The 21,786-nt window shown below is 44.9% G+C and overlaps 1 protein-coding gene and 1 long non-coding RNA gene across 2 annotated transcripts in view; both read right to left on the reverse strand.

The window, feature by feature from the left end:
- Positions 1 to 21,786, reverse strand: part of LOC119172831 (SEC14-like protein 2) — a 151,730-nt gene that overhangs the window by 107,797 nt on the left and 22,147 nt on the right. The gene's annotated exons all lie outside the window — the stretch shown is intronic.
- On the reverse strand, positions 14,969 to 21,557 carry LOC142803248 (uncharacterized). The gene is made up of 2 exons (XR_012894024.1): positions 21,366 to 21,557; positions 14,969 to 15,578 (listed from the first exon to the last, which is right to left on the reverse strand). It is a non-coding gene; the product is annotated as an uncharacterized LOC142803248 (long non-coding RNA).

Consider the following 21,786-nt stretch of genomic DNA (forward strand, 5'->3'; position numbering starts at 1 on the left):
TCCGCGAAGTCTTTTTTCTAAGTTAGGTTTGATTTTGCTTGGCGCACACTCACCCGGCTTGTGTATAAAGGACGAAGAAAGTTGGCTGCGCACTTGAAGTGCTCTATGTTTCCGGCAACTTAGGCACGCGAGAACGAAGCAAACAGGGCGCTGAAAGCTTTATATCGTTGCTCGACGAAAGCGTGGAGCGAAACGTGCGGCCTCGGTTGTCGTTGTATATGGCAGGCACATTTCAGCTCGCCCTGGGTATAGAGGGTAATGTCGAAAACTTAGGGCTGGCTTAAGCAAACTAGAATGATTGTGCTCTCTAAAGGAAGCCAGGGAAGCTGCTAGGCAAAGACAATGAGAGCTTTGCGAGCTGCGCTAAACAAAACCTAATGGCTTTTAATCCTGTATGCCGTGCCGATGAATTGGGTGGGATCTGCCTGGCCACGCGTGTATGTGGGGATTCATGCAGGGAGTTTATCTCGCAGATCAGTTCCTTGAAGCTCGCTTTTCTTTAGAATGCCTGTACACAGTATCACGCGAGGTACTGTATAAGGACCTACTAAGTATGCTCCTGCCTGCGTTGTACCGTTCATTGTACTTCGATCTTCCAGGCTACGATGTGTGGAAATGAGTGCGCAACATACACGTTCCTCCTAATTTAAAAAAAAAAGCATTCTTCTATAGACTCCACTCTGAAACATTTTCGGTAAACACATGGCTAAAAAGAAAAGGTCTTTTTGTTTCTTTTATGAAGTGACGTCTATGTAAACTGCCAGAAACGATAGAACATTGCTTTTTGTTCACTGTAAAAACGCCACTCTGTTCTGGGATATCCTTCAGCGAGCGCCGAAAAAAAATTAAAAAGTTTTGTCAATAATTGTCGCACTATACGTTATGTTCTACCAACATCGCTTGATAAAGTGTCATATATGTTTTTTTCCTCGTGGGTACCCCCAGCTTATGAAACACGCGTATGCAGGACGGTAATCCAGAACCCACCACTATTTCACTAGCTATGGCTGACGCCTCACCAGCCAATTGTGACAAAAGGGCTATCAAGGGAAGAAGCCTGCTTGCTTCATCGCATCCGAATGGAATCAGCGCGTACACCAGCATGGCTCCACAAGATCAGACTCTTCGCGACGCCCTTGAGCCCGAAGTGCAAGGAAAATGGCGATACAGAACGCTATTTGCTGAAGTGGCGTGAGCTTAAAAAAGAATTTTAACGTTTATTTGAGGAATTGCAACGTTTAGGCTCGCCATGTGACAGCGTGACTGATCTTGTGTTTCGCGTGGTCACTTGATCTACAGGTGTTGCGACTTCTTTAAAATATTTGAATGCTACAGACCTCGCATGTGACTGGTGATGGGAAGAAAAAAAAATAGGAGGAAAAGAACGGCAGAGAGCTTAACTAGCCTATAGGCAGCCGGTTTGCCACCCTGCGCATAGGAGGGGGATGGGGGAGATGAAAGGTAGGGAGGATAGAGGGAAGAGAGATAAACACGGCACATTCGGCAGCACACGCGCGCACACTCAGTCATAGTCCAGTCTTGTCTTTCGCGGTGTGCGACATTGCTGTTACAGCCGCTTATTCAAGTCCATGTCGCGTAGGAATTTCAACAGAGCTTTATGTTTGGGGTATGGTGCAGCGAGATTGAGTACCGGCACAATGCCACATGTGAAATAGCACAGAGGCCACCGGCTTATGCAGACTTACGTCACGCTATGCACGGTTTTTTAAGAGCCTGCTCGTGTTTAGCTAAAAATAAACAACTAAAGGACATTAGATACAATTAGCAGAGAAAAAACCGGGCGGGGCGATTGCCTGCAAATTATGCAAGGCTAGATTCGTCGGCTACCTACAACATTCTAACCTCACCTAACCTTCAAGCACATACTTTATTAAAATAGCTGTTCACCTTAAGGACATTTATGACGACCTATATAGACTTTAGAGCGGACTGGTACCCCATCTTGGTGAGGTGTTAGGTCTCACCCCGTTTGTTCTATACCATGATATGAAGAACTTTCGCTTTTCCACTACACGCTGTGTTAGCCATTGAGCGCTTCCTCAGTAATGATTGAGCGCTTATTGTCGTCATGTAATTGTACTTTTGTTTGCTTTATTTGTGACTGTATTGTGCATTTTATTACATTAATAAATTCCATGACAGAAAAGCCCCGGTGGTCTAGCGGTTATGGCACTCAACTGCTCCCCCAAGGTCGCGGGATTGAATCCCGGCTGAGGCGGCTGCATTTTCAATGGAGGTAAAAATGTTTGAGGCCCGTAGACTTTGGTGCACGTTAAGAAAACCCAGGTGGTCGAGATTTTCGTAGCCCTCCACTACGGCGTCCCTGAAAATCATATCATGGTTTTGAGGCGTTAACACCAGATATTATTATTATTATTATTATCATTATTATTATTATTATTATTATTTTTATTATTATTATTGATGGATTCTGAATATTATGAGCTACGGATCATATTTTTGTTAATTTGTTGTAGCCTGGCATTACTAGTCTGTATTCTCTCTATCGTGACGTCCCACCTAACGTGGTCATCCCTTGCCAAGTCGGCGCTATTAAAAGGCAAGGCTTAAACAACAATGCGTTCAGTATCTCGGTGATCTACGTATACTGCCGTTATCGTCGGCCACCTATGGTCACCGCTTGTAACGTAGGCGAATAGTAGAGGTGAATTGACAGCTTCATTCCTTGGCTCAATCACAACGCCAAACGACTCAGCTGCGGCGGGTGGCGGGTTTGAACACCACCACGGGACATCCGCCGGTCAAATGGGTACAAGCGGTGCCTGACCGTTCTCCACCTTTCAAGTTGTACGGTCATTAATTATTGTTCGGGGTAATTCCCTCAGCCGTGGTTGATTGATTGATAGGTAGGGTTTAACGTCCCAAAACCACCTTATGATTATGAGAGACGCCGTAGGGGCCAGCCGTGGTTGATGTACCGTACCTATTCTGTGTTTGTGTGGTATGCGTGGCATGTGGCCTCGCTAGGTGTCCTCCACATGATGTCCTAGTGGCGGTTTCAACTGTGTTTACTGCGCCTTAGTTAACGGCGTTGTGTATATACTTTGTGTATATACTACAAAAATACACATGACCTCGTTTTATATTATCCATGCTGTCGAATATAAATAAATAAATAAATAACCAGGTGTTCCAGCTTCACACGTATGGTCTCGTGTGTGCAAAGTAAAATAGCGTGGGCTCATTTCCGAGCCACGGCAGCCGCATTTAGACGGAGAAAACACCCGTGTGCTTAGATTTAGGTGCACGTTACAGACCCCCAAGTGGCCGAAATTATTAAGGAGTCTTCGACTGTGGCTCTTCTCATGACCAAAACGTCGTTTTGGCACGCAGAACCACGACAGCCGTCATTTGCGTCGCAAGTGGGTGTTCTATCACAGAGCCACGTGTCGGCTTCGAAAGGCAGTGAAAATCACTTCCTCTGCTTCGAAATATACAGTAAAAACAACTCGTACTTTACAAACAGGCGCGTTTTGTATACATGCTTCAGTATGGAACATGGAATATTGCAGTAATAATGCGTGGTGTGAGCGTACATTCCCGTGGCATGCCAGAACAAGTGATTATCATGACGCCTTCGTAGTTTAAAGCCGGCCACCCATAACAAAAGGCACACATGCTACTGTGGGCATTCCATTATAATCTTTACACCGCTTGTCAACTCTCACACGGCAGTGCCCACATGCGCAATATGGGGCAGTGATTTTAAGTGAAAAGAAGAGAAAAGTGAGCCCCGTAACTGTCTCTCAGGAGGAGGACACCTCAACAGTAGCTCACGAGGGGTGGGGGTAGAGAAGGGATTGAAAGGATAGGATTAAAAGGTAAAGAGATAGAGAGAGAGGAAGGAGAGAGCGAGGCACAGGGACAGCGAACGACGGAAGTAAGGAGAAGACGGGAAAGATGGACACGGTCGCAGGAGTCCGAGGACCATTGGCGGGAGCTCTTGTCGGCGTCAGGAAATAGCGTAGGGCAAGTCCAGTAGGCCAGAGTTACGTTGTCGTCAAAGATCGGCGTCAGCAGTTGGCGTAGGACCAGCCCAGTCTGCCAGAGCTACGCTGACGTCGCAGATCACGAGGGCACAACCGGTCGGCACGAAATCAAGCGAGCGAGTCCACAAGCGTGATATTCCATCTCATTTTTGAATTACACGCCACATTTCCCATGCGTGCGCACGCGAACAGTTCATGCAGCCAGCAACGGAACGCAAGCTCCACGCACGTGTTTGCATAGAAGGTCACTGCGTGATTTGTTCGCACCCAACTCGAGCACTGTCGGCGTGACTGACCCCGGACGCGCACGTGACGGCCAACGAAGCCTCGCCCACACGTTGACTGCAATCTCGCCTTGTACTCGAAGTTTACAGTGTGCCTTTTGTGATACTATCGCTGCACCTTTGCTGGACTTTGCTTCATTTGGGCATTTAATAGGCGAGGGAGTGCGTTCAATTGTGGCCCGAGACACTAATGGGGCATAATTCACGTAATTAGGTCGACACGGGACAAAAACGTGACATATAAAATTAAAGCAGCGAAAATTCTTATTCCGTGGCAAAAGACGAAACGCACCGTTGTGACAACGTTTGACGTTTGCCAATGAGAAGCAACGGGTAGTCAAGCCGAGAAACCTATAAGGAACGTCGCTTGAAGTAATCATGAAATTAATTTGTAAAAAATTAATGTGAAAGAAAAGACAATTTGCCGCTGGTAGAGATCTAACCTGTAATCTTCAAAAAAAATCACATTATATCCGTTGAGTGAATGATGAAGTGATTATCAGTGGGCTGAAGCGTTCGTCTACCATCTATCCCTCTGTCTGTCTGTCTGTCTGTCTGTCTGTCTGTCTGTCTGTCTGTCTGTCTGTCTGTCTGTCTGTCTGTTCGTCCGTCCATAAGTGCGTCAATTGTACGAAATAGTCAACAATACGAAAACCAGTAACGCCATCCAGTGATATTTCCAAAAACATACACATAACACGATCTATTGAGCAATTCATAAACTAGAGGTTACTACTACTACTACTACTACTACTACTACTACTACTACTATAGAGGAAGGAACAGCCCACAACCTAAGGAGCTCCACTTCTGAAATTTAGCCTGGCTATGCCAGGATATACGCAGCATGAGCTACGCACAGACAAACGAACCACAGGCACACGGACGGATGGACGAGCCACAAACAGACGGATGGAATGACAAACCACGGATGAACGGATGGGCAAACCATGAGTGGACGGAGTCTAAAAAAATCACTATTCAATACGGCGAAAATATGAGCAACTATGAAGCAAAGCGCATGCATGACAGGATTTGGGGACATCGTACGTAGCGCCATCTCTCGCCAGCAACAGCAGAGGCCTGCCTTAACTGAATGGGCAACAGGCGAAACAAAATCATACCTGACGAACAAAGCTAGTTATCAAAAGCGAATCCCGGCTCTAGACATTAGAGACTTATTTGAACAGTCTGGCAAATTTGCAGTGTCGCACTACAAATCGCGTGGCTTCCCAGAGTGTTTAAACACTGGGGTCCCTTGTGTGTTTATGGGCGGCGTGGAATTATTGTGGGAAGCCACATACTTTGTAGTGATACAATGCAATTTTTCCAGAATATACAAGTACATGTTTTGCTACTTATAACCTGCAGTCGTTTTTGATAACTAGCTTTCTTCAAGAGATATAAATTTTCTGATATATTTCCCATTGAGGTATGGCAGGCTGCTATTCCTGTCGGCGGAAGATGGTGCCACAACCAATACCTGCAGCTTACCAAGTCGCACGCTGGGAGAGGTCTCCACGTATCCTACACATGTCAGGCAGAAGAGCCGGCACGCTCAGATCCCGAGCGATATGCACGTCATTAGCTTGACACATCATTCTTGATAGGAAAGTGGCCAGCGCCGAGTTTTCAAGAAAGAAAGAGCAAGCTAGCCCAATGATGATTATTGTTTTTGGAGAAGAATACACCCATTTATCGACCATATCTCAGAGTGTATACTTCACTACCATACGACAATGTTCGAATGAAACATAAATACACATCTACAAGGAAGGTGGTCGGAGGCCTGATTCGAGATGTTTCGAGTTTTTGTATACCTTACCGCTCGATTCCTGGTATACCTTAGAAAACAGTCGTAACGAAAAAAATCGCAGCATATCCATGGAGTAAATTATTATGGGTGGAGCGAAGCGTCCGTCTGTTTGTCTATCCGGCCGAGCGTCCGCATGGACGAACGGACGAACGGACGGAAGCACGGACGGATGGGCGTATGGATGAACGAAAGGACGAACGGACAGACAGGTGGATGGACTGAAGCATAGACGCACAGACGGAAGCACGAACGGATGGACGCAGGAATGGTTGAACAGAGAGACGCACGGACGGTTGGACACACGAATGGACGGATGGAATCTTGGTCCCACTCATTATCACTCCGTGGATATGCTGTGAAATGCACTAATGTCATCTAGTTGTATTATTCCCAAGGACATATACACACAACGCCATCTATTAAGCAAGTCACACACTAGATGTGACTACATACTACATACGGAGGAGGGAACTACCCACAGCCTAAGGAGCTTCGCCCTTAAAAATAATTAGCACAAGTAACTGGTTACTGGAGGGGAAAAATTACGACAAATGGCGCTGTCGTCCCCTAGCACCCCGGCAGAGAGAGTGCCAAGCACATTCCCTCTTCGAAAGCAGGTGTGGCCGTCGGGGGGCAGCCTGTGTTTGTAAAAAGGAGTTAACGATTTAGAGTACTTGATACTCTTCTGTGGGAGAGTAAGAGGCTGTCCCGTAGGCTTGGCACTTGATGAGGCCGCATTGACGAAAGTTATACCAAAGCACTGAGTACGAAAATTTTTTGTACATCGCGGACCAAAGCCACAAACAAAGGCCTGCGACAGTGCCAATTGTTCTCACTCCGCGAGAACAAGAACTAGAGAGCACTATATTTCTCTGAAGGAACAGACCTCCCACAGGTGAATATGTATTTAGAAAAAGCACAAATTTTGTGTTTAGGAGAAGTAATTAACGATTTCTAGCACTAGGTACTTTACTATGGGACAGCATTAGGCCATCCCGCCAGCCTCACACTTGATGAGGAAAATGACATCTGATTTGCCGACTGACGAAACAAAGTTTTGAAAAAAATTAACGCAACAGCTTTTTCGTGTCAGATATTGCTCAACGTGTGCCTATATGTTACCAGTTTTCTCTAGTAAGCCTTGAATTCAAGGCAAATTTTATTGGAGATTAGGTCACCCATACTCGTCCTTGTGTGTTAATCATCATCATCATCAGCAGCAGCATCATCATCATCATCAGCCTGACTACGTCCACTGCAGGACAAAGGCCTCTCCCATGTTCCGCCAGTTAACACGGTCCTGTGCTTGCTGCTGCCAATTTATACCCGCGAACTTCTTATTCTCATCTGCCCACCTAACCTTCTGTCTCCCCCTAACCCACTTACCTTCTCTGGGAATTCAGTTTGTTACCCTTAATGACCAGCGGTTATCCTGTCTACGCGCTACATGCCCAGCCCATGTTTATTTCCTCTTCTTTATTTCAACTATGATATCCTTAAACCCCGTTTGTCCCCTAATCCACTCTGCCCTCTTCTTGTCTCTTGCCCCGCCGCGGTGGTCTAGTGGCTAAGGTACTCGGCTGCTGACCCGCAGGCCGCGGGTTCGATTCCCGGCTGCGGCGGCTGCATTTCCGATGGAGGCGGAAATGTCGTAGGCCCGTGTACTCAGATTTGGGTGCACGTTAAAGAACCCCAGCTGGTCAAAATTTCCGGAGCCCTCCGCTACGGCGTCTCTCATAATCAAATGGTGGTTTTGGGACGTTAAACCCCACAAATCAATCAATCTTCTTGTCTCTTAAGGTTATACCTACCATTTTTCTTTCCATTGCTCGCTGCGTCGTCCTCAATTTAAGCTGAACCCTCTTCGTAAGTCTCCAGGTTTCTGCTTCGTAGCTAAGTACCGGCAAGATACAGCTGTTATATACCTTCCTCTTGAAGGATAGGGGCAATCTACCTGTCATAATTTGAGAGTGCTTGCCGAATGTGCTCCACCCCATTCTTATTCTTCTAGTTACTTCAATCTCGGGGTTCGGCTCTGCGGTTATTACCTGCCCTAAGTAGACACAGTCTTTTACAATTTAAAGTGCACTATTACCTATCTCGGAGCGCTGCTCTTTTCCGAGGTTGTTGTACATTACTTTCATTTTCTACAGATTAATTTTAAGACCCACCTTTCTGCTCTCCTTGTCTAACTCCGTAATCATGAGCTGCAACTCGTCCCCTGAGTTACTCAGCAATGCAATGTCGTCAACAAAGCGCAGGTTACTAAGGTACTCTCCATTAACTCTTATCCCTAACTGTTCTCATTCTAGGCTTTTGAAAACATCCTCTAAGCACGCGGTAAATAGCATTGGGGAGATTGTGTCCCAATGCCTTATACCCTTCTTGATTGGTATTCTGTTGCTTTCTTTATGAAGAACTATGGTAACAGTTGATCCCCTGTAGATTTCTTCCAGAGTGTTTGTATATACTTCATCTACCCCCTGATCCCGCAGTGTCTGCATGACGGCTGATATTTCTACTGAATCAAACGCCTTCTCGTAATCTATGAAGGCTATGTATAGTGGTTGGTTATATTCTGAGCATTTCTCTATTACCTGATTGATAGTATGAATGTGGTCAATTGTTGAGTAGCCTGTTCGAAATCCTGCTTGTTCCTTTGGTTGATTGAATTCTAATGTTTTCTTTACTCTGTTAGCAGTTACCTTTGTAAATAGCTTGTATACTACAGAGAGCAAGCTGATCGGCCTGTAATTCTTCAAGTCCTGGTCATCTTCTTTCTTATGTATTAATATGATGTTAGCGTTCTTTCAAGACTCTGGTACTTTTCCCGTCAGGAGACACCTCGTAAAGAGGGTGGCTAGTTTTTCTAACACAATCTGTCTTTCATCTTTCAGCAGATCTGACGTTAACTGATCCTCACCAGCAACTTTGCCTCTTTGCATGCTCTCCAAAGCTTTTCTGACTTCTATCATTACTGGTGGGGTGTCATCTGGGTTACTGCTAGTTCTTATAGCATTAAGGTCGTGATTGCTTCGGCTACTGTACAGATCTCTGTAAAACTCCTCCGCTATTTTAACTATCCTATTCATATTAGTAGCTATTTTGCCTTGTTTGTCTCTTAGTGCATACATCCGATTTTTGCCTATCCCAAGTTTTCTCTTCACTGCTTTGACGCTTCCTCCGTTTTTCAGAGCGTGTTCGATTCTCTCCATGTCATACCTTCTTACATCGCAATTCTGACGCCTATTAATCAACTTCGAAAGCTCTGCCAGTTCTATTTTGTCTGTTGTACTTGAGACTTTCATGATTTGACGCTTCCTAATTAGATTCTTCGTTTCCTGGGAAAGGTTGCCAGTGTCCTGTCTAACTACTGTGCCTCCAACTTCCACTGCACATTCCGTATTCATACTCGTCTGATTATCATTCATTGTATCTACGCTAAGGTTGGTTTCCTCACTAAGAGCTGAGTACCTGTTCTGAAGCGACACTCTGAATTCCTGTACATTCCCTCTCAGTGCTAGCTCATTGATTGGCGTCTTGCGTATCAGTTTCTGTCGTTCCTTCAAGTCTAGGTGAATTCGAGACCGTACCCTTCTATGGTCACTGCATCGTACCTTGCCAACCACTTCCACATCCTGCACGATTCCTGGGTGTGCACTCATTATGAAGTCTATTTCGTTCTTATTTTCGCCATTAGGGCTCCTCCATGTCCACTTGCGATTTCCTCGTTTTCGGTAGAACGTATTCAAAATCTATAAATTATTGCGTTCTGCGAATTCCACTAGTAGCTCTCCTCTGGCATTTCTAGTACCAATGCCATATTCTCCCACTGCCTGCTCTCCAGCCTGCTTCTTCCCTAACTTTGTATTAAAGTCTCCCATTAGTATAGTATACTGTGTTTTTTCATTGCCGATTCGACGTCTTCATAGAAGCTTTCAACTGAAGCGTCATCATGGCTGGATGTAGGCGCGTAAGCCTGTACCACCTTCATAGGTGGTACAGGCTTACGAATAGTACAGCTAGACTTCCCTCAATAGATAAGGTTCTAGCGTTAAACGTTGCCAGGTTCAGGTTCCAATGGCGGCCTGTCCGGATACAGAGATTCTTAGCACCCTCTTCTGCGTTGCAGATCTGACCGCCGCCTGGTCAGTTGCTTCGCAGCTGCTGGAAACTGAGGGCCGTGAGTTATTTGAAGTATGCATGTGGGAGGTAGTGGCCAGATACTGCACCAGGGTGGCCAATCCTTGTGTCGTGAGGGAGTGCGTTCCCGGCGGTGGTTACCGGTGAGGCCGCACCCAAGGCCTCTTAATGCAGTTCCACCACGCGGTTTTTTTTATCCGGTTGGGAGCTGCACGGCACCGGGATTTGAACCACGGACCTTTTGCATGCGAGGCGGATGCTCTAACCACTGCGCCATCACCGCACTTGATGTATTATTGCATCGAAAACACTTACCTTTTAACTTAAGCGCCTTAAAACTAACACATAAAACCACTTCATCTCTAAGTAGGCCCCACCAACGTTCCCATGCCTGCACTAGTAGGCCCAGGACTCTTGAAATATGTGGGACTTAACGACCCAAAACCACCATGTGGTTGTGAGAGACGCCGTAGTGGAGGGCTCTCGAAATTTCGACCACGAGGGGTTCTTTAACGTTCACCCAAATCTGAGCGCACGGGCCAACATCATTTTAAGGGCGAAGCTACTTAGAGCAGCACCCGTTCGTCCCTTGTAGTAGTCGTAGTCGTAGTGTGTAACCAGTCTTAGGTTTTGACCTGCAAAGTGGCGCCGGTGGGAGATTTCTCCTGTGCATTGTTGAACAATAAAAAATTCGCAGCGTGCGCGTTCATTAAAAGCCGAATTCTGCTTTCTCTCATTCCCCATTAGCGGCCATTGGCATGTACATGGAGCACTATCTGACAAGAAAGGGTTGCTACGTTAAACTCGCTGGGCGTAACATCCTTGGTTTTAGAAAGGTTTAGCGAGCGTTGAGCTGCAGTGCCATGAATTTAGTGAACTAGTATATACCATGAACTCGAGGTGGTTAAAGGTGGGAAGTGGACACGAAACGCAAGCCGTAAGTGTGCGTGTGCCTCCTCTCGTTCAGTCTTTGGAATGTCCGCTGGATGACGGTGCTTCTATATGAGGAATATGTGATGAACAGATGTGAGATGGTAGTACTTGGAGTGTTTAATAGGTGGACGAACGGACACACAGACAGATGCATAGATGGACGCACGGATGACTGAACGGACGGATGGACGCATGGACAGACGCAGGAGCGGATGCATGGACGAACGCAGGGACGAACGCACAGATGTACGTGCTAACGCACGAACAGACGCAGGCATGGACGGGCGGATGGACGCACGGGCGTCCTCACCGACGCACGCATGGACGGACGGAAACAAGAACGAATGGACGGACGAATGCTTCGCCCCACTCTCCATCATTTACTCCGTGGATATGCTGCGTTTTTTTATACCAGAGTAGGTATGTCTACATAGTTCCACAAAAGAACAAGAAAAACCAAAGGCTGTGAGCGCTTTAAAATATATGTGTGATCTATAGTCGGTCAAATGATTTCTCTTGGTCCAAAGACACAAGGAGATCACGCGCAGATCACGACAGAGTATGAGCTATAATCGGTGGTAAAGGACAAGCTGTGCATTTATCGACCAGGCATTGATGAATCATGTATGTGTGTTTAAAAAAGTGGCTAACGATTTTGAGTGCTTGGTACTCTACTATGGGAGAGCATAGAGCCGTCCCGTCAGACTCCAAAATCAATCAGGGCTCAATTTTTACTGAAGCTACATGTACATGGTCATGCATAATCCTTACTATAGCACTAAGCCTGCTAAGTTTCCCTGCACCGCTTAAAGGGTGTTTTGAAAACGCAATTCTTAAGTGTTAATGTGCAACCTGACCTGTCACGCCCATACGTTGCACTTTTCCCTCTGGTGTTTGACTCTTAACCAAACACATGTAGAGACGCACAATTTTTCAGCCTGAACGCGCGAGTGTCAGCCGCTTAGTCCATAAACAGCATTTAATAGAGCACAGCGGTGAAATTAACGAGGATACGTGCATGCCTGCTGTTGAAAATGAAATACTAAGTAAGTATCAGGGAGCCTACATGACCGCCTGTTAAACAGGCGGTAATGTAGGCTCCCTAACGAAGAAGGTGTCGTACTGCGCGCCTACTATCATCATTAGAAGTGGAGATTAAAACGCGAAAGTAGAAGGCACGCATGACGTCCGCCTCTGTCTTTTACATTTGATGCCGTGAAACCCGGGAATACTACGTCTCCGGCTGGAACAGAGACCGAGACGGCGAGTCATGGATTGATGAAACAGCGTTCGTCGTCTGGAGGTTCGCGAGGCGGGAGCCCATCACGATTCCTTTGGTTCCGGTCTATCCTTGTCCTTCAAGACGACGACCCGAGGTTCGCAAGGCTAGAATGCCCATGGACAGAAGACAGCCGCATCCTGTCAGCCTAGCCCTCGGTGCAGCTAACGGTATGTCTGCCCGCCCACTTGAGTTTTGCTTCGGCGACAGGTACGAAGCTCACGAGGCCAAGAAGATGAGCTTTTGCTACGATGACGCCCGTCCTGCAGGTCTAGGCCTCGAAGCCGACTGTTCACTTTTCGAACCAACGTGCTAGCACGATGATAATCAATTCAAGGTTCCCTATGTCGAAACGCTGAAGCCTTTAAGTGAGCGTGGTTACGAAAGTAATATCCTTTAATGAGATTACTGACATTGTTGACTTTGACAAATAAGACAGATGTACCGAGGAGCTCGAATGAGACAAACATAGCGATTGATGGCGACCTGAAGAGCCTCCAACATACCAGTAGATCATTAAGCACAGCTACTAAAAGAAGTTTTAAAAGCAAGCGATATGGTGTTTTTGCCCGCACCACTGCGAATAGGCAAGCTCAATGAATATTGTTTTTATGTTGTATCAATGAGGCAGGAGTTCCAGAAAGTTGACCACCAGATTTATGGCCTTATACCTACTGAAGAACTAGAAAGCGACGTCATAAATTGTGCACGCTTTGACCTTGACGTCTTAAGAACCTTATGGGATACCCAGCTTCTAGTAGAAAACTGGAAAAAAGACTGTTTCACGCACTTGCACAACCTGCAGAAAGTTCAGTGACGAAGTCCACTCCAAGCTTCACTTATCTGCACGGTAAGGGAATGCCCAACCGAGGAGGATTAAAGAAAAATTGCAGGAGTGGAAGCTCCCGCAATGCCTTGCCAGCAGACGTGAAGCCACCTTTTGCCACTGCCAAGATGGCGGAAACATGCTCTTTTCTGATGATGCCCACTTAAAGATCAAGTGGATTTGGTATGTTATGTAAATGGTACGTTAGTTCTATATTAAAGAATAGTTGTTCCCGACAAAATAACACACAGAAACAAGTATGGATGACTGAATCTTCAAAGAACTTTGCCTCCAATTAGAGGATCACTAAAGAAAACTAGTAACTGTAAGACGCACTTTGAGCACTATATGACCCGAAAAAGTTCCCACATTAAACTCGTTGGGCTTGCGAGAGAAACGCTTCGTTTTTAATTGCTGTACGTGAAGCAGTCTGATTAGCGGGACGGCTCAGTGCTGTCCCCTAGGTGAGTACGAAGTACTTGAAATCGTTAAACATTTTTTCTCAACACAATCGCTGTACGGTGATACTTTATAATGCCCCTAGTAAGATGGCCGCCACAGCCACCATCTTGCCAGAGGAACGGCTTCACTTCTGCGAAATCATTTCCACTCTAACAATATTTTTTAATCCTCCTTGTTCCCAACGATGGCAACGGGACAAAAGTGTCAGTGTAGAGTGGTGGATTCACAACATGGCCTTAGCACTGTGATCCTGAGTAAGTGGTGGCAAAGCTGAAAAATGGAGACGAGCTTCAATTTAGCAAATGTACTTTGAAACTAGCTCCAACAGTTCCGTCAAAAATACTGTCTAAAAGTTTGTGGCGCTATCGTCTGTTGGCCGCGGGAGCACTGAAGACTTTTAGAGCTGTTCTGTTATCGAAGCTCTTGTCAGATCCTACTTCATTGCTATGAAAGCCCTAAAAGTGTGTCAAGAAGAGAAAAGGGTGAAGCGAAAATCGAAGGTCACGGGAAAGCAAACACGCAAATAGCGTCAAAGATGACACGAAATCAGTACGAGCCAAACGATTCGTCATTTCAGCCATCAACACGACAAGTCTGAAAGAGAGTCTCAACTTCTGCAGTATGCAATTGAATAGACGCAGCCATCATGCTAAAGGCATACAGGACTGAAGAAGCCCACGAAAGCACCTAACAGCTTGAAACGATAGAAGGACTGCATGAAAATAAAAGGAATCCACGAAACAATTGGCCCAAATCTACCTGTTACACTGTAATTGTCGTCGAAAGACGATAGTCTTGCGTCTGGAGAGAGTGAACAAAAAGTTTATTTGATGTTCTGCGGAAGAAAATAGGTGAATGGTATTCTGAAGGCGCTGCGTTAGAGTGCCTCGAGCGTGTAATGTAGGCGAACAAGCGCACCTGGACACGTTAAACACGAGCGCCATCTGGCAGTTATCTTCGAAAACGAAGGCATGCGCGACCACGGACTAGATGCACGCCAGTCACAGAGGTGATGAGGTGTAGAATGGAAAGCGACGGGCAGGTGCCACCACCGTGCCATTGTAGAAAAGCGTTCGAAACGCCTTCTTCAGCATCGCGTTGCACTGTCAGCGCAGCGCGTTAAACGTTACAGTCCTTAGAGTGTTTTGTGTGCGTCATCTTCTAGTATAAAGGCAGACATACAAGACATAGACGTGTTGTTATGGCACCTCAGACATGCGCAACATTCGCTTTTTTATTTACAATCGCACAACTATGAACGCTAAATGTTGAGCAATATTAGTGGGTGCTGCGGATAGGGTTGGCCGTTCAGTGGCGTTTGAGGTATCGGTACGGCAGACAAACAGACAGACAGACAGACAGACAGACAGACAGACAGACAGACCAAAATTTTTCCGCCCAAGGTCCCCAAGAAATTTCTTGACTATCGTCTTTAATAAAGAAAAGAGGCTACTCACATGTGACCACTAAACATCGCCGGAAACCAAATAGAGTGCGAGCTCACTAAGACTTCCAGAGACACGGCGTTATACCAATGATGGGTGAGGCAAAGACTAACCGAACATACGATGCCATACTGACCACATGTCAGCAGCATAGTTATGCCGGAAGAGCTACTCGAATTGCAGTTTAGGTGCTTGGCTATGACGTCTGAAAACGTAGCACGTGGTCTTCCGGAAGGTAGAAGGGCCAAGTGGTGGTCGGGGACACGGCTAGCATGTCGAATGTGAGCATTCCATCAGGATATACGCCAGCTGCGAGAACGGCATGCCCTTTGTGGTGCCTCGACCAGCTGCAAGTACGTCTAGAAATTCCGGGAATCAAAAAGAAAAGCAGTCACTCCAGAGTAGCATTGAAGCAAGCAACACTGCTATTATTACATGAGTTGTACTTAGACCAAACGCAGATATACACTGATGGGTCCGTCTCATAGAGCAGCTCATCAGGTGCCGCTGTAATTCCGGCTGCAGAAATGACAATCAAGTTTAAGTTGTCGCATATGACTACATCTACGACATCAGAGCTTGCTGCTATAAGGGCTGCTTTACAATATCTCGTTCAAGAACGTCCAGGAAAATGGGTCATATTCTGTGATTCGAAAGCAGCGCTTCAGAGTTTGCAGTCTGCCATGCGTAGGAGGAGCCATGACCAACTGGTACAAGAAATAAGACACTGCCATCATGAAGCTCTAGCACGAGGGCATGATATTATATATCAATGGCTGCCTGGACATATCGGTATTACCCGAAATCAATTAGCCGATGATGCAGCCCGCTCAGCCCATGAAGAAACCCGTGTAGTCCCGATTCCTCTATCAAGGAATGATGCAGCAAGACAAGTTTACCTGCTGGCTCGAGATCTCACACGCACGTTCTGGTCGTCTACCAGCTTCCAAAGGTGCCAATTTTATGAACTGGATCCTTCGCTCAAGCTAAAGCTACCATCACAACTTTCCCGCTCCGATGCGACACTGTTATGCCGCCTTTGGTTGGGTGTTGCATTCACAAAGGTGTACTCCTTTCGCATTGGTATGGCAGACACTCCTACATGCGACTACTGCGGAGATGAAGAGACCATCGAACACGTCCTGTGCAGCTGCGCTTGCTACGACACACAGCGATGCCAGCTACGGATGGTTTTGAATCGACTTGACCCCGGACCATTTTGTGTGCAGAAGATACTAGGACCTTGGGCATCTGCGCAGAAAGCAACTAAAGCACTGCTACTTTACCTTAAGTCAACAAACCTGAGCGACCGCCTGTAAACTGTGTGTGCTCCCCGATGTGCTCGTGATTGTTTGTACCTTCTCATCTTTCTGCAACCTCTTTTCTCCCCTTTATCCCTTCCCCAGTGCAGGGTAGAAAACCGGATGTGCGTCTGGTTAACCTCCCTGCCTTTCCTTGTATCTTTATCTCTCTCTCTCTCTCTCTCTACTCGAATTGCAAATCGCTTCAAGCAGTTCAAACACAGATGGAAGAGGAAAGGTCGTCGCTAAGATCCGTATAGCTTTCACTTGATCCCGACTTTGAACTGAATTGGAACTATCGTGAACCGCGTTTGACTGACGACACATAACTTAAAGTGTGTGCGAGACTAACTAGTGAACCCTATGTGTGAATTAGTTCCAAGCGTTGAGTGCATCACGCATCGACTTTTCTGCAGCCAGCGAACGAAGGGAATGGGACAATATCGTACATGGGACGTGAATCGAACCATCGCCAAGCCAGTGCGGTGGTTCGGCATTGTTGTTTTGTATTGTGCCATCTCTTTCTTTTCGCTTGTTGATGGTGATGATGCCTCCATTATGGCTCTCGCCCATTCAGGGGGATCGGCCGAGAATTGAGGATATGAAATATAAAGCCTTTCGTATGATACCCAATCCTAACAGGAGGAGGATAAAGCACACGTAAATACAGAAAGAGTGCAATAGTTTTTTTTTTGCCATTTCGACCAGGCAGAATAATATATATCTCGAATTGAAATTGCAGTAATTTTGAACACGTTTAAAATTGATGTTCAGAATTTGCCTAATAATATTAAAATAACAAATATGCAAATTGGAATTTAGAGGCGCATTTGTTTTGTTTCACGAAGATGACTGCAAACGACATTAAAGGCATTGGTGTGGCTGCAGCCCAGAACCGAAGCACCAAAGGGGAGTATATTCTCAATGGTGAAGGGCAGCCCAAGGTTGGCAAATGGGATGGCAATGAGACATTTTCTTAATAGACTGTAACGGCGACATGACAAAAAATAATGGTCTATTGATTCCAGATCTGTACAAAAGCTGCATAGGGGAGATATTCCCAGACCAGCCATGTGTGAATATAGATTCAAAGGGGGCACACGACATCGCATTCTTGTGAGCATGACTTACAATTGTCTAGTATAACACCAGCCAGATTTTCATCGATATTTCAAATGTCTAAATTCAGTGCATGGTGTTACTGATTCATTGGCATCAGCCCTGAGTGCAAATATTCGATATCTTATAGCCGTTACATTGTGCAGCACCGGAATCACAGAAAGTATTGGGCCATTTAATGCCATCCGAGCTAATTAGTCCGCCATTTCATTTAACTCTAACCCGCAATGTACAGGTACCAATAATAATTTTAAGAGCTTAAGCTGTGGAGGAATCAGCGTAAGGAATGTCGTTAAGGCATCTGATTGAGATGAAGCTGTCAGGAGAGGGAGTCTGTAATTATTATTGCAGTGAGGGCGTCCAAAGTTAGTTTTTGTAGTGCTAGAACAATTGCCAGAAGTTCAGCTTCAAAAATAGGTGTAAAGTCTGGTAGTCTTACTGAAAACGACCAGTCAAGTGAAGTAGAGTAAATACCTTCTCCTGTCTTCTCATCTATTACTGAAGAATCAGTGGCTATTACATTATTTGTTTCCACGTGGTCAAGGTAATCTTGCAAGCGGAAATTTAGGACCCAGTGTGATTGAAATTTCGGCTTACAGGGGAAAATGTCATCATATTTTATGATGAGATTTTGATTTGGCTCGTTTGCTGGTATATCTCGAATTTTTACGTTTATTCTGTCTAGTTGCTTCTGGACAAAATTAATTTGTGGTATATGAAAACGTGGCAAATGAGCAAGAAAGGAAGAGTCTGGGTCGTTAATGAATAGATATTTTGATCGTCTTACAAAATAGCTATAAGATTTCATATAAGCCTGAACTGTCAGGATACGGAATCGACAAGGCAAGGTTGGTAAGCGCGCCTCCTGGTACAACATATTTTTCGCAACAAACTTAGGGAGCCCTATAGGCATAGTCGCAGGGCCTCACGCTCCAAAACAATAAAAGGTTTAAGCTTATACGCTGGGCCACCTGAGAATAACACACATCCAAATTCTAGAATGGGACGCATATACAATATGTAAATCACAAGCAGGGCGTCCCTGTGTAAAGCATAGCGTCTGCTGGTCAATCTGCGAATCATGCCTAAGGAACGTCATGCCTTACATGCCCTACTCTCTATGTGAGAAGTCCAGTTTATATAACCATTATAAATCATGCCCAAATATTTAAGCGACTCAACTTGCAAAATAGGCTCTTCTTTAAAACAAATATTAATTGAGATAGGATCTGTTACGGAAATAGCAACATTGCACTTTTGTTTACATTTAGCGACATGCATATTGTATGTAAGCCACCCCTCTAGCAAATTCATATACCTCTGCAGTTTTTGATATAAGGAATGAATGTCTATGTTTGCTGCAAAGAAGGCAATGTCATCTGCATACACATATACATGCACATCCTGGCTGCAAGAGATTTAACTCATTAAGACGTTGAATAATATCGGAGACAAAACATCCCCTTGGGGAACTCCGCGAGTTTGTTTAAATTTTGTCGAAGCGCAGCCATTCTTAAAGCAATAAAATTCTCTTGCTCTCATAAATTCTCCCAGCCACGCAATAATATACTTTAAGAAATTCTGGCTTAGAAGTATCTCTAATATCATTGAAAATTCCACACTGTCATATGCTTTGGCTATGTCCAAAGTCACTAGAGCAGCATGTTGCCTTCTTTTGCGAGCAAGTTGGATGCGGCTTTCTAAATCAGCGTGGAAACACCATATCAAACAGTGTTCTCTGGAGCCAATTTGATTAAGGTTTAATAATTTGTTTTCTGTCATCCAGCTTGTCATTCCCTTATGAAGCACCCTTTCAAAAAGCTTTACGATATTAGAAGTAAGAGAAATTGGTCGTATGTTTTCTATGGTATAGCCTAAACATTGTTTCTTCTGTATCAGAATTATTTTTGCTAATTTCCAATCGTATGAAATCCAGGCGTGTCTTAATGAATGATTTACAGTGTTGAGGAGGTCACCTGGTGATAATTTAAATAATTTTATCATGGCAGCTGTAATTCCGTCTGGACCCGGAGCTGATGACTGTAAATTCCGAACAACCTGAGCTAACTCTTCCAATGTAACTCTAGTAAAATCTGTTATTACCATGGGAGGTCTTAGATCATACAACTTGCTTGATGTGAACCGACACTCTAGTTATTTTGCGATGACTTCCAAAGATTTCTTCATATCATCAGGCGACATGATTTCACAGACTGCATTGGTTGGAGATGGCAGAATTTTACGCGATCTTAGGAACCTAAACAGGGCACTTTTGTGCTTAGGGTTAGAAAGATAGTCATAATGATTTCTATCATATTCGTTTTTAGCTAAGGAAACTGTGCGCTTAAATTTTGCAGCACAAAACTTGTATTCGAACCTGTATTCGAACCAATTACGTGGACACTGATTGCACAAAAGTTTTATCAATGCGGCCTGTCGTTGTCGGTAATCCCGTGCGCACTCAGGATTCCACCACGGACTGTGATTTGTGCTGTTTGCAGACTTAACTACGAATTAAGCTTTTTTATAGGTTCTTTTGAGCAACGCACAAAGTCTCGCAGCTTTTGTGTCTTCTGTCTCCTAAGAATGAATGGTCAAGGCAGATTCTACATCTTCTTTGAATTTATTATAATTTATATATACTCGGTTCTGACTGCATGGTGGTGTTGTAGAACAAACAATATCAAATATTACTGGCTAGTGATCGTTGTTGGTGGCACAATGCAAGACAGTCCATGAAGAACTAGTGAGGGAAGAACTAACAAAACTTAAATCCAATGCTGCGCGAGACATGCCACTAATAAGAGTAAGTGTTCGGGAATTGAGGCATGATAAATCGTTATCTGCTGCCCACTCTCACGATCGTTTACCACAATCATCTGTTCAAAAAACCCAACAGGTATGGTGCGAATTGAAATCTCCCACCAGAATTTTATCTCTACAGCGAGATCTCAGTGCAACGTCCAAATATCGTGTGTCTAGAACCCCTGAGGGGAAATATGCATTGACTAATAAGAAAGGCAAGCAACCTGTCAAAGTGATTTCTAAGGCGAAGGTTTCGCTCTCCAGTGACATGCGTATTCGCGATTTTAGCCTTTAGACTTATTTTATTATTATTAAAAACGCCAGCCTTCCACCTTCTGGTGGACGGTCCAGACGAAAAGATTTATATCTATCTATTTGAAAAGTTTGATGTGTTAAAAGCCAGGTTTCTTGTAATGCAATTATATCTGGATTGAATTTCAATGCTAAGAATGATAAATCGGTTACTGCTGAATGAATTGATCGGCAATTCCAGTGAAAAATTTCAAGTGACCCTATGGTTAGGCTAAAATAGTTTCGCTGGTGTTTCGCTTGTGTTTTCGCTTGTGTGTCATGCTTTTCGCTTGTGTATTCGCTTGTGTGTCATACTTTTTTGCTTCTTTTGTCGCGGGTAAAAAGAGGTTGAGAATAGAAGACGAAGATGACCTTGCACTGCGCGCCTATTTTCATCATTAAGAGTGGAGAATAAAACGGGAAAGAAGAAGAAAGAATGCCGTCCATGAACAGGAGCTTTGTTTAACCACGCTAATTCCTATTCAAGGTAATGAATGATTGTCTGATCTGAAAGAGTGACAAACAGCTATTGCACTCCTTTCATTCTGCCTATGGTGTCTTTAGTTTATTCCGTCTTTTTTTCCCTGGTGGGTGGTTTTGATATTGAATATATAAAAAAGAAAGGCTTACTGAATCAAGTCATCGCTTCTTGGCCGATCCCCCTGAGTGGGTACGAGCCATGGCTGGAGAAATATCACCATCATCATCTCTGCTTTTTACACCTGCTATGATTACTTCTTGGCAGCTGTGTTCCGCAAAGCTGTTCCGGGAACCGCACACCAGTGCACCGGGAACAGGCGCTTACAGACTCGGCAGTCGACGCTCGCGTGTTCTGGATAAAAAAAAAGAAGATCCCACGTACAGTGGGAATGGCCGATATGCGAAGCACAAATGAGGAAGGTTCGTATGTCACTTCAAAATAAGCACAGCATTACGAGGCGAAGGTAAATGATACCGTACATGACTGCCGTGTCATGATTATCATGTTTGGAAGTTTCATTTACCTTCGTCATCTATTCAAGCCACCTGATACCAAATTTTGCACATGTGC

Source organism: Rhipicephalus microplus, chromosome 3, assembly GCF_043290135.1.
Source record: "Rhipicephalus microplus isolate Deutch F79 chromosome 3, USDA_Rmic, whole genome shotgun sequence".
NCBI classification, from domain to species: domain Eukaryota; kingdom Metazoa; phylum Arthropoda; class Arachnida; order Ixodida; family Ixodidae; genus Rhipicephalus; species Rhipicephalus microplus.